This window comes from Puma concolor, chromosome A1 (genome assembly GCF_028749965.1).
Source record: "Puma concolor isolate L17-30 chromosome A1, mPumCon1.1.hap2, whole genome shotgun sequence".
Classification (NCBI taxonomy): Eukaryota; Metazoa; Chordata; class Mammalia; order Carnivora; family Felidae; genus Puma; species Puma concolor.
The window spans coordinates 76,129,413-76,144,592 of record NC_141667.1 but is presented as its reverse complement, the minus strand read 5'-3'; the positions used below and the strand labels follow the sequence as shown (position 1 = coordinate 76,144,592).

At 34.9% G+C, this 15,180-nt stretch overlaps 1 long non-coding RNA gene across 11 annotated transcripts in view; it reads left to right on the top strand.

The window, feature by feature from the left end:
* The window catches only part of LOC147584241 (uncharacterized), a 386,937-nt gene that overhangs the window by 46,219 nt on the left and 325,538 nt on the right, over positions 1–15,180 (top strand). For 2 of the 11 annotated variants that reach the window (XR_015244056.1, XR_015244045.1), the window contains exons 1-2: positions 2,354–6,623; positions 7,975–8,108. The exons of 4 other annotated variants lie outside the window; for them this stretch is intronic. This is a non-coding gene — a long non-coding RNA (uncharacterized LOC147584241). Of the gene's footprint in view, positions 1–2,348; positions 6,624–7,974; positions 8,109–15,180 lie in introns of those variants that run through there. 5 more of the 11 variants (XR_015244097.1, XR_015244062.1, XR_015244117.1 and 2 more) reach the window with 5 other exon arrangements.

Here is a 15,180-nt window from a genome sequence, read left to right as displayed (position 1 = left end):
TATAATATAATATATAATATAATATATAATATGTAATATAATATATAATATATAATATAATATATATAATATATATTATATATATTATATATAATATAATATATAATATATAATATATAATATAATATATATATTTATAATAATATATATAATATATATGTCATATATTATATATATATTATATATAATATAATATATATAATATATATGACATATATAATATATATTATTATAAATATATATATATTTATAATAATATATATAATATATATATATAAATATAATATAAATATTATAAATATTATAAATATAAATATATATTTATAATAATATATATAATATATATGTCATATATTATATATATTATATATAATATAATATATTATATATAATATAATATATATAATATATATGACATATATATTATATATATTATTATAAATATATATATATTTTATATATATATAAATATATATAATATATTATATATGACACATATATATAATATATTATATATATTATATAATATATGTAATATATATATATATTATATATATGTGTATATATATATATAATATATATGCATGCAATGGAGTATTACTTGGCAATCAAAAAAGAATGAAATCTTGCCATTTGCAACTACGTGGATGGAACTAGAGGGTATCATGCAAAGAGAAATTAGTCAGTCAGAGAAAGACAAATATCATATGATTTCAATCATATGAGGACTTTAAGACACAGAACAGATGAATATAAGGGAAGAGAAGCAAAAATTATATAAAACAGGGAGGGGGACAAAACATAAGAGACTCTTCAGTATGGAGAACAAATAGAGGGTTACTGGAGGGGTTGTGGGAGGGGGGATGGGCTAAATGGGTAAGGGGCATTAAGGAATCTACTCCAGAAATCATGTTGCACTATATGCTAACTTGGATATAAATTATAAATAAATAAATAAATAAATAAATAAATAAATAAATAAATAAATGTCATATATATATTATATATATTATATATAAAATATACCACATCTTCTTTATCCATTCATCCATTGATGGACATTTGGGTTCTTTCTGTAATTTGGCTATTGTTGATAGTGTGGCTATAAACATTGGGGTTCATGTGCCCCTTTGAAGCAGCACACTTGTATCCTTTGGATAAATACCTAGTAGTGCAATTGCTGGGTCATAGGGTTGTTCTATTTTTAATTTTTTGAGGAACCTCCATGCTCTTTTCCAGAGTGGCCACACCAGTTTGCATTGCCACCAGCAGTGCAAAAGAGATCTCTTTCTCCGCATCCTCGCCAACATCTGTTGTTGCCTGAGTTGTTAATGTTAGCTATTCTGACAGGTGTAAGGTGGTATCTCATTGTGGTTTTGATTTGTATTTCCCTGATGATGAGTGATGTTGAGCATTTTTTCATGTGTCGGCTGGCCATCTGGATGTCTTTTTTGGAGAAGTGTCTATTCATGTTTTTTGCCCATTTCTTCACTGGATTATTTGTTTTTTGGGTGTTGAGTTTGAGAAATTCTTTATAGGTTTTGGATACTAACCCTTTATCTGATATGTTGTTTGCAAATATCTTCTCCCATTCTGTTGGTTGCCTTTTAGTTTTGCTGATTGTTTCCTTCACTGTGCAGAAGCTTTTTATTTTGATGAGGTCCCAAAAGCTCATTTTGCTTTTGATTCCCTTGCCTCTGGAGACATGTTGAATAAGAAGTTGCTGCAGCCAAGATCAAAGAGGTTTTTTCCTGGTTTCTTCTCAAGGATTTTGATCACTTCCTGTCTTATATTTAGTCTTTCATCCATTTTGAGTTTATTTTTGTGTATGGTGTAAGAAAGTGGTCCAGGTTCATTCTTCTGCATGTCGCTGTCCAGCTTTCCCAGCACCACTTGCTGAAGCACCACTTGTCTTTATTCCATTGGATATTCTTTCCTGCTTTATCAAAGATTAGTTGGCTATATGTTTGTGGGTCAATTTCTGAGTTCTCTATTCTGTTCCATTGATCTGAGTGTCTGTTTCTGTGCCAGTACCATACTGTCTTGATGATTAAAACTTCGTAATACAGCTTGAAGTTCAGGACTGTGATGCCTCCTGCTTTGGTTTTCTTCTTCAAGATTGTTTTGGCTATTCAGGGTCTTTTCTGGTTACATACAGATTTTAGGATTGTTTTTCTAGCTCTGTGAAGAATCCTGTTGTTATTTTGATAGGTATTGCATTGACTATGTAGATTGCTTCAGGTAGTATCAACATTTTAACAATATTTGTTCTTCCTATCCAGGAGAATGGAATATTTTTCCATTTTTTTGTGTCTCCTTCAATTTCTTTCATAAGCTTTCTATAGTTCAAAGTGTATTATTTGTAATTAAAGCCATTTAATTAATAATAACTGAAAAATAAATAGGGGCACCTGGATGGATCAGTCAGTTAAGTGTCTGATTCTTGGTTTCAGCATAGGTCATGATCTCATGGCTTTGTGGGTTTGAGCCTTGCATTGGGCTTTGTGCTGGCAGTGTGGAGCCTGCTTGAGGTTGTCTCTCTCTCCCCCTCTCTCTGCCTGTCTCCCACTCACACTGTCTCTATCTCTCAAAATAAATTTAAAAACATAAAAAATAATAACAAAAAATTTAAGAATAGGGATAGCATTAGTTTAAGAGACGGTATGGATTAGCCATTTGTACCCAGAACTGCCAACACTTAGCGTGTATAAAAGTGGCCATAAAATGTCAATATTTTCAAAAGTCAACAGGATAAATTTTCTTCAAAATGTAGAAAACCAATAGTTAACATGCAGTCTCATATGTTTGATTTCCTAGGTCAGGAAATTAGGGTTTGGTTCTCAATGAACAAATAGGAAAAGTCAGGATTATATACATGCTTATTTTGTGTTGAAATAGACTTTTGTTTCAAGATGGGTGTGTGGCCCGCAGCCCCTTTGGGTGGGATTTTAGTGTCTAGCTGTATGGCTCTTTATTAGCTAGAGTGATAGGTGATAATAAAAATTATATTAACCTGCCTTTGCTTTGTTAATTAAATCCAGCTCCTAATGGTGACCTGGAAAGTTTTGTTGATCTTCAGTCTGTTCCTCAAAGATGTGGCTGGTGTTACTGCCTTATTGTCAAACTTGTCTGTATTGTCTCCATATTGTCCCCTCTTAGTCCACAGGCAAATGTGAGAGTTTTGATGAATTGCTTAGAGATTGTGAGTTTTTGATTTTATGATACAGTAACTCAAAACAAATAGCTTAAGAACACATTCTATCCTCTATTCTAATCAGTGCTTTGTTGGGTCAGATCTGTGGACCAGGATAATCTTTTGAGGTTTTTAAAAACTATTTTTTCCCATGTATTTTCTCCTTTTTCTTTTATGCAGGTAAAATGATTAGGTGCATCCTTTGTTCAGAGAAGGATTATGGAACAGCATCAATACAAAAATAGTAGCTAAAAGTTACTGAATATCTACTGTATGCTAAGGACTTTACTACTTTCTAAATGGGAGCTACTTTAATTCTCACAGCACCATATGAAATGAGTACCATTATTATTCTCAATATTGAGATGAGAACAGAGAGCTGCAGTGACTATATCACAGTTGCATTATGCAGAACAGAAATTGCAAGGGTACTTTCCTTTCTAGTGTGAATTTCCAAAGCTGCATGGGAAGCCACCTAAGGGGACTGAAACTGGTACTCTTGAAATAGCAGAGAGACGGAGGATCTCTAAGAGAAAATACACCAAGACAGAGGAGGTTTTCCTATGATTAAAGTGAGATTCCCCGCACTGAGAGGAGGTTTGTGATCTCAGAAGCTGCAAGAACTTGTCGCCTGATTCCTGATCCAGGATTAACATACTCTAAGGGCAGGTCATCAGCCTGCATTCAGTCTGTAAGCCAAGTCCAGTTGGCTGCCTATTTTTGATTTGTTTGTTTTTTACTAGGCTTTAGGTTTTGGAACAGTTTTAGGTTTGCAAAAGTAGTGATCATAAGGTGCAAAGATTTCTCATATGACCTCTTCCCCCGTACATGCATTGTTTCTCCATTATCAACATCCCCCACCAGAGTGGTACATTTGTTATAATTGATTAACCTATATTGGCACATCAATATCACCCAGTGTTCATTGTTTACATTAAGGTTCACTTTTGGTGTTGTACATTCTGTGGGTTTTGTCAAATGCATGGTGATATGCATTACTATTGTGGTATCAAAAATCCTTTGTGCTTAACCTATTCATCCCTCCCATCTCCCTACCCCTGGCGACCACTGGTTTTGTTACTGTCCCTGTAGTTTTGCCTTTTTCAGAATGTCACATAGCTGAAATCATATAGTACATAGTCTTTTCAGGCTAGCTTCTTGCACTTTGTGATATGCATTTAAGTTTCTCCATGTCTTTTCATGGCTTGATGGTTCATTTCTTTTTAGCACTGAATAATATTCCATCATCTAGATGTACCACACTTTATTTACCCATTCACTACTGACAGACATCCTATTGCTTTCATGTTTTGGCAGTTATGAATAAAGCTGCTATACACATCTGTGTGTAGGTGTTTGCGTAGATGTAAGTTTTCAGCTCCTCTGAGTAAATACCAACGATCATGATTGCTGGATTTGTATGGTAAGAGTATGGTTGGTTTTGTAAGAACCTGCTAAACTGTCTTCCAAACTGGATATCCCATTTTGCATTTCTACCAGCAATGAATGAGTGTTCTTGTTGCTGTCTACATCATAACCAGCATTTGGTGTTGTCAGTATTTTGGATACTGAACATTCTAACAGGCTACTTGCTTTTGTAAATATTTTTACACTTTTTAAAGTTTATTTCTTTATTTTGATAGAGAGACAGAGACAGAGAGACAGAGAGAGAAGGAGAGAGAGAGAATCCCAAGTAGGCTCTACATTGTTACTGCAGAGTCGGATGTGGGACTGAAACTCATGAACCGTGAGATCATGACCTGAGCTGAAACCAAGAGTAGGACACTTAACCGACGGAGCTTCCCAGGTGCCCCTGAAAATACATTTTATTGGAACATAGCCATGCCCAGTTGTTGACATAATGTCTCTGAATGCTTTTGCACTATAATGGCAGAATTGACTGTGATAGACATATGACCTACAAAGACTAAAACACTTACTGTCTGGCCCTTTACAAAGTATTTGCCAACCCCTGTACCACAGAGTTGCTGTTACCATATCTATTCTAGGTATGGCTGCTTTATGTCAGTCTGACATCCAGAAAATATTTTCATGTTTCCTATGACCCTATTAAAACTCTTGCAATATCTTAATTGTTGTGGATTAAATGAATTCTTGAACAGAATCCTGAGGCTTAACATTATTTTTTTAGAATCATGCTTTATTTTGATTTCTAGGCACATATCTTTATTTCCTAGAAGTCATTTTTTTTTATCAAAGTAATTTCCTTAAGTACATGAATTCAATTAAGGTTTACTTTTAATATATACCTTGGAAGTGTAACATTTTCTTTTAGCATTCTCTGTTGCTCTCCTCATTTTTTCTTACAAGCAGTTATGCCTTCCCCGCCCTGACCCGACCCCAGTTTCACTGATTCACCCTCCTATGTAGCAATTTAAAATAGTGCCAAGGAAAGATGATCGTCCCTGTTGAACCTGTCAAGCTGTTAACTAGTTTCTTCTCAGGTGTCTGCTGAAGATGAAGCAGGTTTTCAACAAATGTGTTTCAGGGACTCTCTGGCTAGTTTTTCATCATTATTTTCACCTACAAGAGGGTTCTGACCAAGAGGAGGTAATAATTTTGTTCTTTGTGCTCTAAATATTATTTTACCAAATTGCCATCTTCACACGTGTGGTAACTTCACATTTATTTGGCACAGGCAACAGGGCCTACAGAATAATTTATGATCTAAATGCAGCTTGTAATAGCAGAATTGCTGCTGGTGCTTAGAAATTAATTCAGAAATCACTGTCTGTAGCGTAATGATTTACCATTGTTTTTGAACCATGTTATGGAACCTACAAGTATTAATTAAGAATTATGGCATAAGGCCAAGTAGAATCTGGTGAAGTTTTATGTTATAGCAAAACAGGCAGTAATCAAAGTATTTTGAATATAAAACATTTTCATTTTCCGGATCAAGTTGTGAGAGATACTGTGTACCCTGAGGGCTTGAATCATGCCAACACCATATTTAGTCTGCAATTTGGATGGTCTAATAAATCAATATGCCCGCTTTTATGAATTTTTAAAAAATTAATAAGAATAATTTACCAAGTAAGAAGCCATTGAATGGATTTAAAATTGAAGTGAGATTTGAAGAGAAGGATTTTATAAATCAGGTCAACAGTGGTGATTTTTAAAAGTTGGACTGAGTTGGAAAAAATTGGTAAACAGTTGAAAATAGATCAGAATGAAGAAGTGAAGATTCATGGAATGTTTAAAAAATATGGTTTGTCTCAGATGCATGCATCCCTGAAGGCTGAGCTCAAAATAACTTTCTCCCCAGGCAGCTACCAAAAAATCCCGACTGGAAGTGACGAGGCGGATGAGAATGGTCATTAACATCTTACAATGTTTTATAGCACTCCAATCTATAATGCCCTTCCTCAAAATGGAGCTCATTTGATTTTCACAGTGTCTCTATAAGGTATCTTCATTTCCCAAACTCCTTTATTTATAATTGCCTGTCAGTGCAAATTCTTCTATCAGTGCTTCTTTATCAGGGATGTATGTCCAAAATTCTAATTAGGGAAGGTAGGTCTGCGATTAGGCCCCGACTCCTTTTCTAATCTTCCTCATTCTAACATATACCAGGATCAACTTGTATGAAACATTGTCTATGTTGTGTTGCATATATTTATGTTCAAGTTTTGTTCTCCCAACTGAGGCAACAATTATTCAATGAATTATAAGGCTAATCTAAACAAAACATATCTGTGGAATAGGAATCCTAGAAATTAAACTTGACATTAAAATTTTTACACAAAAGTCCCATTTGTCCAGAATTTAATTCAGTTTAGTTAATTTGACAGCTCTTAGAAGTGCTATGTATTAAGTGTTGCAAAGACCTCCAAGCTGAGTAAAACACGGTCCTTGTCTTCAAAGAGCTGGCAATGTGGGAGGGCAGATAAAACAAAGCAGAATATTATCACAAAAGGAAATCCTCAGGTTAACTGAAAATTATTACAGTTACCCTAAAGAGGCTATCAATGGCCAAAAAAATAAGAATACAGTGTAACATACCTGATACCCAAAGCCCACTTAAGATTTACAATATTCTTTTGATACATGTGGAAGAAGGATAATCTCTCTCTCTTCTAATGTGTTAGAAGCCAGGAAAATCTATCTTCTGTGGGAAAGAACCATACATACTAAATAGAGGAAAATAAAATGGCATCCATGGAAAGTGCAGATTGCAAACGAAGGAAAGTTTCAGAAACCAGTTGGGGGTTAGAAAACTGGAAAAACAAGATGATTGGAAATGGGAGGAAAGTTGGGGATGAATTCTAGATGATAGTATCACATGGTCTTGCCCAGGTTTCTGTGCTCCTGGGAAATGTTCACAAACAGTATTCTAGGTGCATAAAAAGGCTGTGACAGGTGGACAACTTGGAAATAGCTACAGAACTGTTGGGGGTTGTTATGATTATTTTGATATATAATAAATAAACATTTATTTTTTTCAATCTAGAGAAAGAAATTCCTGAAGTGTAAACTGCTTCAGTGTCAACATTTTTTTTCCCCAATTTTTCTTACAGTAATTAATTCAAGAGGGATATGTATGGTACAGCTATGCATCACACTTGATCATTGGGCACTACATGATGATATTGTCTGCTTTTACCATCTAATAAAAGCTTGTCATGCAGGGATTTTTTTTTTTTTTTTTTCTGAATGAAGAAATTTCTGTCAGGTTTGCTAAACCATAGATTTACTGTCTGGCATTGTTCGTTCAGGCTTTCACTTTATGAGGCTTTGTATGTTCTCAATCCTAACAGGACCCATTTTTGTTGTTATCTTTCTGGATAAGTGGCTTCCTTTTCTTTCACTGATGGCCTGAGGTGGATTGGGCTGAAGATAGTGCTACATTAGACATGTGTTCTTTTGAGGCAAATACAGTTTGTAAAGAAAGGTGAGAACATACCTTGATGAAGAGAATGTCCAGGAGGCAGTATGCTTTTGAAAGTGCTGAGCCTTTTCACTGTATGAAATTGAGATCAGATTCATCCTTTCAGTTAACAATTATTATTTGTTATAGACCGGGTAGTGTTTTACATATTAGCAGTGCCGTGGTGAACGAGCCAGGCCAGGATTCTAAGCTGAACAAGTTTTTAAACAAATGAGGAAGTACGTGAGCAAGATAATGATAATTGCTAAAAGAAAACGAAACAAATTGATGAGATAAAAAGTGATGTGGATCAGAGTCAGTGGTAATTTAGGTGAACTGGTCAGGGATAGCCTCTCTGATGAGAAGACATTTAAGAACTGAATGACAGAGACTGCAGCGTATGAAGAGCAGGGTCTCTGAACGTTCAGCACAGGGAACCAAACTGTAGCATAGAATGAATGGTTGGATAGAAGGAACAGGCTATACCTGTGAAGAAGCTTGTTGGGCTTTTACTAAGAATAGTGACACTGTACAGATGTTAAGGATGTGTCTTTAACAAAGGTCCCCATTAACTAAGTGTTATTACTTGACAGTCTTACTGACAATCCTCCAAAACATGACCTTTAACTCTGAAAATAAAGACAATTTCTCAATTGTAAAAAGCCAAGTAAGTAATTCATATTGTTTTTATATTTATACTCTTTTTATTTGCTAGGCGAAAGAAAATGGCAAGTGAGGCTATTGCTTAGAAAATCTTCTAAAGCTCTAATCTGCATAATATCACAAGGAGGAAATTAAGACCACGGCTAATTCGGAGCTTTTTGGGAGTTGCACTGAAAATTAGGAATCCTAGTAGCAGTAGTTATGTTTATAGGTTTTTCCTCTGCACTGTTTTGCAGTCAGGTGAGGAACAGAGATACCATTTCAGCCCATGCAGATTCTGAGCATACTGTTATAGATGAGAAGCCTTAAGTTATAAAAGTCCATATCTAAGTATTATGGCTTATTCAGATGAAATTGAGGGCATGGGGACTAACCAAGAATTTAAATGTAAAATAGAAGTATTTGTTAATCCAGTCATCATTGATCATAAATTCTTAATTGTAAAAAATAAGCTTGAGTTACTATATTTGAGACACGTTGCCAGATTTATGTAAATATATATATATATATATGCATAATTTCTCACACACACAATTTTTATTTAGTTCTTTTCATTTTGCAAAGTGGTATCACTCCAGTTTGACAGATGAGGAAACTGAAGTTCAAACCTCTTAAATGACTTGAACATGTTTAGAGTGCAAAACTCAGATTTACATGCAGCTATTATTTTTGATTCTGAAGCCGATCCTCTTTCAATCTGCCATGCTGATTTTGGAAATTTTTATAAAAACGAAGACTTTCATTTCTTTGTTTTCTTCATTGTTTCTGCTAACCAGATGAAAGCATAAGTAAGTTACCATGGGAGAAAAATTGTTTAATGTACTTAAACGACAAACAATTTTCTAGACCTCTGGAAATGTTTAATCACATAGAATTCACACCCAAAAAGCAAAATGATTTTATATTATATAAAATTATGGTTTGTGTTATTGAAGCAGAATTGCCAAATAGATATTGGAAATGTTTTATTAGTATTGTATAATTATTGTGAAATATAGAGTTAGTGAATGTTTGTTAGCACTCACAGTATTTCAGGATGCACTATCCAAAATTCTTTGTAACTGTTTTCTTCTTTAAACTTGCTCCATTTTACGGACAAGGAATCAGGTCTAGGGAGTTTAACTCATACAGGTGGGAGAGGGGCTCTCAGGGCTCTTAAGCCCAAACCTACCCTGTTACTCCCACCTGACAGTTTGAACGTATAAACATTTTTTTGTAAATAAACAGAATAATGAGGATCTTTCACTCATTCGGGTGGGGCTTCTTTTTACCTGGCTCTAAGTAGTGACATTTATTCTTGATATAATAAAATCTATGTTTTTCTTTTACATCTGTAAACTTTGATAAACCTTTCTTTTTTTTTTTTTTTTTTTTTTTTTTACCCCTTTTGAGGACATTTGGGAAGCTTTCAGGCCACTAGTATCATTTAAAGTTAACTAAAGCTTATTATGTGGAAGCATTAAATATCAAATGGCTTTCTTATTATTTATCATCCAACCTACTGTTGTACTGGAGCAAGATAATAGCATTTGGGGAAAATAGAACCACTGGTGTTTGACTATACAAGGTGTTTCCTATACAAGGACTTGTAGTTCAGAATGAGTTTCATTCCTAATACTGCTTTTGATTCTTTATAGGTGGGTTGGGCTTCCCATTCACAATGCAGCAGAATAACTAAGGTGGGGCCGGTGGTAGCTACAGTTTTGAAACTTTGTGACATAATTCATCACTGTATGACTTAAACTTTCAAAATTATTCATTCCCGTATCTACTACTGGAAATGTTTTACTTTAATTAAAAATGTTTGGTCTCCTGCAGGCCTCATACATACAGACTTGTTAATCCATATCCTCAGGTCATGGCTTTGAATTACAACTTGGATTCTCAATGACTAGATCAGTGGTCACCAAGAAAGCTGGCTACTAAATGTGGCTGGTTTAGTATAACTCACAGTATGTCCTAACAACGGAAAGTCAGCATATCGTTTTGAGATACAGATAGCACATTAAAAAGAAAATTTCCCATCAGGGTCTATGAGCTAAGAAATCAGCGGTTTTTTATGAAGAAATCCTTGGGAAAAGAAACGAAGCCACAGAGATACACCCTTGTTTTACTTAAGTAAAATGAATATCCCCATATATAGAAAGAATATTTTCAATCTTGTTGAAAAGGTAAATGAGAAACAGTGTTTCACTGTCAGGATGTATCTTACACATTTGATGGAAAATTACTGAAGAGAAGCAGTCACGTTTCAGAATCTCAAACCTGTTAGAAAGTAAGAGCAGTTTCTCTCCATGGAATTGTTATTGTGAAAAAATAGACTAGCTTGTAACACTGGGGTGCTTGATTTCAAGTCCAAGTTTATATTGGGCCTTCAACAAGGTGTGGAACGGTAATAGGATGTGGTGGTTTGATATAAGGTAGTTTATAAGTCTGATCCTTAAAAGCCTGTGACATTCTACTGAGAATTCTCTACGCTGATTTTTCTCAAGTAAGAACTGTGTGGAGGTCATTGCTAGACATTCTTAGTGGTCAAAGAAAATAAATATGAAACAATTACCACATGAATGGGAACATTTCCTGAGCATCTGTGCTATAGTATGTCTTTGGCATGTTTAAGCTGTTGGCAAAAAATGAAAAAAACTATCATAGATATATTGATATTCACAATAACTTTGGGACAGTATAGGCCATATTTAATTATTTTAGAGTATAGCTGTTCTACTTGTATTGTCTTCAGAAAAAAGATAAAAATAAGACCAATTATAATAAGAAGACCCAGGTCTCCTGGGATTTACTCTTCAACGGGTAAGATTTCAGGGAAATCCCAATTTATCTGATTTAATGTCTGTGAGAAAGTAATTCCCAGAATACAAATAGTTCTAATACAGATTTTTCATTGCTTTACAAAATTCTCAGTGTTTCACAGTCATTAATTACTGCTTTGCTGACATGTGAATGAAGATCTATAGCAATCACAGCATATGTCCTAGGCATGCTTACTTTGGCAGACTCTACTCCTTACCAAGTCACATTCTAATTCTCATGCACCTATTTGAATGCATCACATTACACTGATTTTTTTTTTTGATGTCAAATCTTAAGATAATTTTAGTTTCAAAGAATAAATTATTTCTTTTGCTCTTGAGTTTTATTTTTTTTTGTATTTGCATATGAGCTAGGTAGCAATTGGTATACATTTTTGTAGACATTATGTGAACATTAATTTTTGTAGCCTATGTTAAACAATGTTGAGGGGGGGAGCTTAGAAAGCTCATAGATCCTAGGTTTTGTGTTTGCAATACCTAACATAAAAAATGCCCCTGGTTGTGCAAAGCTGGTGTAAACCACTATAATTCTATACAGAGGTCTAAGACAACCATTGCATATCTGGTTTCGTGGTACTTGTGGCAAAGTTGGTAAGTATTTGCTTTCACTTTTGTAAGAAATAATGTTGAAATGCTTGGGCATCTTGAGACAAAATACTGTCACCTTGAGAATAGTGTAACTGGCAGAATCAGGTGAAGCTGCTGCTTAAGATGGAACGAGTATTAGTTACCAGGTTTTCAGTCTATCGGATAATACGATCATTGGTTAATCACACACACACGTACACACAGATGCATGGATGTATAATTTTTGAATATTTACCATATTATATGTCTTTATAAAAAGGAGACAGAAACCTTCTCTACCCCTACCTACACTGTAGACACTGCAGATTTAAAAAAAAAAAAAAAAAAAAAAAAAAAAAAGGTTGAACCTTGTGGATCGAAGATGAGGCAGGAGATATAAAATGGATTAAAGTTAAAATGAAGATAAATTCCTGAAAGCAAACAAAGGCATGACAAAATGCAAAAGGCTTTCAAGGTTAAATAGAGTGATAATCTCAAAAGCCAAATGAATTTAAAGTTCTATTCGGTTTTATCACAACCTTTCACAAATAAGACCTTAAAGAGATACCTGGGTAAATACAATGAGCTGCTGCCGTAGTTCACCACAGGAATACCATATCTGTCATCTAGTGTCCTCTTTCTTACAATTTTCTCCCGTAAAAAAGTCTCAGTTTGAGGCCATTTTAATGAATTACTGATATTTGGGTCATCTCAAAATATTGTGTATTTTGTTTTCAATTCAAATCATTGACTGTGTCAAAGGCGGGCACCATTTATTAATTAGAGAAGGAATAATTGTCTGAAAGTACTTAACATCCCAGTAAAGAGTTCTGTGCCAATGTGGCTGAATTTTGTGTTTAAGATCTCCATAGAACAGCTAATTGTACTGTGGCATTAGTTGAAGATTTCTTTCTGTTCCCATTAATCTTTTCCTGTGTACTTGCTGAGGTCTTTCGACCTGTTCACTCAGGGACTTGCCAGCCAGCAGCTGACCAGTATGTGTCCTTTGTTTTGTATTCTGGATGATGTGATGGGTCATCCGGTCAGCGCCCAACTTTATTAGAAATAGTAGCTGTAAGTAAATTCGTGGTGAGCCTTTAAAAGCCCATAAAATGGGTAAAAAGCCATTTGATCACATGTAATGTTTAAGAAATACCCTGGCAGAAGTTTGGTTGTGTGAAAAATGACAAGTTCACATACTACAACTAACCCTGGACACTGACTCATTTTATATCAATGCTGAGTATTTCTGGTGTTTGACAATGTGAAATTTGATTTTTTAAATACTAGCATAATTGGAAAGGGAATTATAATAAACATAGTACAGAACATCTTCATTTGCTACCATTTATCAGGTGACACAGTGATTCCTGTAATTTCAAAAAGAAATAGCTTGCATTGCTTGCCTATTTTCTAGTAGAAAGTATACCACCTTATAAATTTATAGTTTAAGAATACTGTGGATAAGAAAAATATCCTGTCCAAATTAGAATTTGTGGAGATGAGTATGAGTAATGTATTTATTTCAGAGTTGAGAAACGGAGCCTTATTTCCTATTGGTATATGGAATTACTAATATGGAGAATGAAGGATGATAGTTAAAGTTCAAGACAGCAGAAATTCAAGGAAGACAGGCCTTTCAGTTATCTCATTATTTGTGAGAAATGAGTAAACATCTTAAAGTAGCACAGTGTAGTGAAAAAGTAATCCCCAGGAGATACGAGTAGATATGGGACCCACTGTTATCTTTTTGACATGGGCATCTAGCCAGAAAGTTGCTAGGTACTGATAGCTGCCAGCCTATAGTGGAGCCAGTGGGAAGCAGAGTTTCCAGACAACTGGACTAGGCTTTCTCTGAGAAAACACAATACAGACTTAGTGTGGATAGGGAGTGGTAGGGAGAGCTCAGATAAGATTGTAGATGACAACAGTGATACTACTGGATCAGTTAGATAAGGTTTGGGCTTATGAAATTCTAGATAATTTACAGCAGAGTTTCCCAGAATGCTGCTTGGCTACATTCTGGAGGTACTTGAGATGATTTTAGAAGGTGCAGAGGCATAGCATTAGAAAACACTGAGCCACATAGAAAGAAAGTCACTTTCTTTGCCATTTTTTTTTTTGAATTAGAATAAGGAGAAAAAAGTCCACAATATGGTACTAATGTGTCCTTAATAGCTCACTAACACTTGCTAATCTCCCTATTTAATAATTGGAAAGCAGGTCTTGGCAAACAACTTTAGCTAGTTAGAATTTATGGCATTTTAAAAAATGACACATGATACTGATTTTTCATTTATAATAATAGACAGTTTATTTTTAATTTATTTAAGTAAAATAATAATCCCATTTATTTTTCATTTTTTATTAAAACAATTTTTTTAACACTTTTATTTATTTTTGAGAGACACAGAGAGGCAGAATGTGAGCGGAGGAGGGGCAGAGAGACAGAGGGAACACAGAATCTGAAGCAGGCTCCAGGCTCTGAGTTGCCAGGACAGAGCCCAGCACTCACCTTGAACCCACCAACTGTGAGATCATGGCCTGAGCTGAAGTCGGATACTCAACCGACTGAGCCACCCAGGCACCCCTAATTTTTTTTAATTTTTAAATGTTTATTTATTTATTTTGAGAGAGAGAGAGAGAGCGAGAGAGAGAGAGAGAGAGAGCAAGCAGGGGAGAGACAGAGAGAAAGGGAGACAGAGAATCTCAAGCAGGCTCCACACTGTCAGCATGGAGCCTGATGCAGGACTTGAACTCACCAACCCTGAGATCAATCAGGACCTGAGCTGAAATCAAGAGTCCTACGCCTAACCATCTGAGCCACCCAGGTGCCGCAATAATGAAGCTTCCATGTAAACTAAAATATTAAGTGTGTAAGAGTTTAGGTGTTACAAAGATAAGACACAAGTCAGGATAGCAGGAAGCAAATGATGGCAGTTTGGCCAACATTGATGTGGAGAGATGGTTCAAGTCCTCCTTTATTTGTAAGAGATTCTGGAGATATTTGGCCAAGCAGTATATGCTAAAGCTTTCCT